Raw genomic sequence first — 3,752 nt, 5'->3', positions numbered from 1 at the left:
TTTTTCTTTTAAAAACATAACTATTTATAATTTCCTAAATAATAAAAAAATAAATTATAGTAATGGAGTTAGTAAAGTTAGTATAGTAAAGTTTTCCCCAAAACTTTGTCTTCAAAATAAGGGTGCGTCTTATATTCCGAAACATATGATAATTAAATTGGGGAAGTTAGACTGAAAGAGTCATATTTTCGTCTTGCCATACATGAAATCCTTTAGATCTCAAAAATATTTACTAAAAAAAACCTTTTTTTCTTTTTCAGTTTTGACCTTCAGTGAATCACTGACTAAAATTGTAATTTTTATTCCGCTGGAAATAGTTTGCGGCTTGCGCAGAGGGCCGAGCGCGGCCTGGTGGTTAGCATTCCGCACTCTATTGGATCTGAGGTTCGTGTCCCGTAGCCATGGGTGCGCTCTGAGACTGACGGTTAAATCCCAATATTTTATATGACAGTAGTAGTCCAAGAGTTGATAGTAGGTGGCGTTGACTAGCTATCTTTCCTCTAGTCTATCACTTCAAAATTGGGGACAGCTAGTGCAAGTAGCCCTCGTGTAACTTTGTGTCAAATCCTACCAAAAAACAATCATTCAGATAGCATAGACGCAAGCTTGTACCGTGATAAACGACCGTAACAGGTATATAAGCACGTACATATTTTTGATATGTAAAGCAAACACTAAATGTTACAAAAGGAGACGCCGGTATAGTTTTTTTTATATTTTGAGATAGACACTGAAAGTTGATTATGAAAAGAATATAAGGAGCCATTGGGGGGGGGGGGCGTATACATTTTAACTATATTTATTTGTTGCTATAAGAGACGATCATCAAAAACGTGTCATTGTAAAACATTATGAATTACAGGAAATTTGCAAAAAAGTTTTTGAATTCATTTCAGTTTGTCACCTGATAATGTTAATACCATAAATGACCTGGTAGTTAGGGCGCTGGACTCGAATCCCCGTCACCGAACATGCTCGCCATTTAAGGTTGCACTCCAAGCCAGCCATCCGAGTGTAATAATCAAGGACTTGATACTTACAATTGTCTCCAGTTTTACCCAAGAATACCATAACGTGTTTGTTGGAGACCGATTAATAAACTGGCGGGTTTGAACTTGTGCATAAGAATATCCACGTTGCATGACAGTAGTATAAAAGTATATTAATTACCCGAGCGGCAAATCAGTGGAAGAAAAAGTAATTAATTAAACGGTAATCAGTTCTTTGAACTAATATGTTACTCTCGAAAGTTTTATCTCGTAGAACAAAGCTGTGATGTGTGTTCAGTATTTCACGCCTGCGCTTTGCGTGAATTAGGCAACTTTTTAAAAGTCGCCGTCAATGATATGTCGTGCCTAAAATTCGTGATACTCGAAACAAATGAATTACAAGTTTCTCCAGCTCAAGAAGGTTTTAAAAATCGCCCATTCTTCTTCAGGAAAATGATTTTTTAAAAAAGAGAGGACGCCCCATATGAAACATTGGTTCTTTACATATTTGACTAACGTATGTGGAAAAACCTTCCGAGATGTACACGAAGTCGAGGTTAGAAAGAAAACCTAAACCAATATAATGATGTTGTAGCTTTAGGGCACTGGTGGACTTGAAGAAACATTGAAATCGCTTTTTCTATTTCTTATGGTTCGAAAAACCATCTAAGTAATGTAACTGTATTGTAAATCTAAAGTGAGTCATGGTAATGTTTTGTCGAACTGAAATTCAAGAAGCTTCCTGTTAGTTTCAACTGTACTGATCAGTCATCTTCCGAGGATATTGTCTCAGGATATTTTACGCCACTAACAACACGAGGTTGTAATGGCGGACTTCCTGTCTAGGCAGTATTTAAGTACACTTATTTTCGATGATGTCATCATTCACTTTTTTTTTTCCGGTAATAGGGGGAAAAAATCTCGTAACAAATTTACACACATTTAATTGGCTAATTCATGCATGCTTTACGACCATAGCAACGTCATACTAAGTTATTCTTATTTCCGATATATTTGTTTTCCGAGGTATCGTGGAAAAAATATACATATGCGACGTTTAATTGCTTTGCCAAAAACGATACTTAATGGTGAGATTGATATTTGTGACTTAGATTTGTGTAAAGAGGATGTAATTAAAGAAGCTTATGCAGTAGAAGAAAAAAACAGCTTGGTTAGAAGAACCCGTAAGTTTCATGATCAGTTTATGGCTTGACATTGTAACGAGTCCTTGAATCTACAGTTAGACAAAATGACTGATACTGGGTGGCGCTAAAGGTTTTGTTGGTATGTTAATTCTTTGCAGGGTTTTGTCGAACGTCAGTATATATACTGGACAGAAGTTTTAGGTATTTTAGATATTTTTATCTGTCAACTTCTAAATTACTCTTATTGTTGGCTTCCCTATGTGAGTAGAAATTACTAGAGAAAAAAAAAGGAATTTCGTGATCATACAGTTTAAGGTCATTCTCTGTTTTTAATCGACTATGCTCAACAATTGTTAAAAGGTCTCATCTGGTAAAATTTTAATTTGATTGTTATTAATGGTTGTCACCTTATACCACATCTGAGCATTTTTCATCTTAAACTGCATAATCCTAAGTTAAATTACTTTTAAAAAAAAAAACTTGCATGCTGTAACATAGTGTACGGGTTTTTATCAATATGTGTTGGATGATGGGACATACCATTATTGCGATAGTTTTGTGTTGATGACCGTGGAGCAAACTGGTGCTTGTATAAAACACGTTGAACTTCACATTTACAGGAATCATTCGACATTTTCAGTTGATCCTTATCTTTTTTTTTCGTCCAACATTTAGTTTTTGTTGTTTTCTTCATTCTATGTGTGTAAAAATAGGTAGCAACTTATGAAAGCCATTGCACGTGGTTTTATTGAGTAGTAGACTAAGAAGTTTTCAACTAAGTTCATGTTAAGAAATATTTCTATTGAACTATTTTGTGAATAACTGGAAATATTTTGAGTACATTAAAATTAAATAACAGTAGGGAACACGACATGCCAAGAAGAAGCTTACTGCAATTAATAGATTTTACGTACTTTTTTTTTTCGATACATCAGAAACAAAATTTTTCGTTTGAAGCATCGTACGCACAAGTGTGGGCTTATTGATTAGGAGGTTCTCTGAAAATTTTCAAAACTATAATTTGTAAGTGCATTTTGGGGCACAATGTTAAAGAACAATCACATTGTGTTATTTTAAAATAGTGTTGATATTACGAAGTAAGTCGTGAACATTACCAACGTTCATTTTTATCTCAAAAGTATGGCTTTATAGTATTAGGTCGTCAAGAAATTAATGTCTCTTTTTTTTAAATGAAAAAATCCTAACAACTTGTATATCAAATCAAAACATTTATTAAATGAAATAGTCTCCATTCATTCTTATCGATGATGCTTTTCCATTTTACAATCAGGTTGTTAATGCCCTGATTAAAGAAATCAGTTGGCTTTGAAGCAAAAAACATGTTGATGTCCTCTTTAACACGTTCCATATTTGCATACGTTTTCCCATTAAGATGGTGTTGCAGCGAACGAAAAAGATGGTAATCTGATAGTGCCATATCTGGAGAATATGGTGGGTGGGGGAAACTTCCCAACCCAACTTCATTATCTTGTGTTGCGTCAAACGTATAACATGTGGACGTGCATTGTCATGGAGAAGAAGAACACCTTTGCGATTGACGAGTAAAGGACGTTTCTGATGAAGGGCTTGATTTAAACGTTTCAGTTGCTGACTATAG

At 34.7% G+C, this 3,752-nt stretch overlaps 1 protein-coding gene across 14 annotated transcripts in view; it reads left to right on the top strand.

The window, feature by feature from the left end:
- The window catches only part of LOC106457357 (protein draper-like), a 64,100-nt gene that overhangs the window by 12,847 nt on the left and 47,501 nt on the right, over positions 1–3,752 (top strand). Inside the window, exon 1 of one of the 14 annotated variants that reach the window (XM_022383272.1) lies at positions 1,741–1,746. The exons of 11 other annotated variants lie outside the window; for them this stretch is intronic. The gene's annotated coding sequence lies outside the window, so the exon portion shown is untranslated. Of the gene's footprint in view, positions 1–1,740; positions 1,747–2,229; positions 2,278–3,752 lie in introns of those variants that run through there. 2 more of the 14 variants (XM_022383268.1, XM_022383267.1) reach the window with 2 other exon arrangements.

The sequence above is a fragment of the Limulus polyphemus genome, unplaced genomic scaffold, assembly GCF_000517525.1.
Source record: "Limulus polyphemus unplaced genomic scaffold, Limulus_polyphemus-2.1.2 Scaffold321, whole genome shotgun sequence".
In the NCBI taxonomy this organism is placed as follows: Eukaryota; Metazoa; Arthropoda; class Merostomata; order Xiphosura; family Limulidae; genus Limulus; species Limulus polyphemus.
The sequence above is the reverse complement of the archived record's forward strand: the minus strand, read 5'-3'. Positions and strand labels throughout refer to the sequence as shown.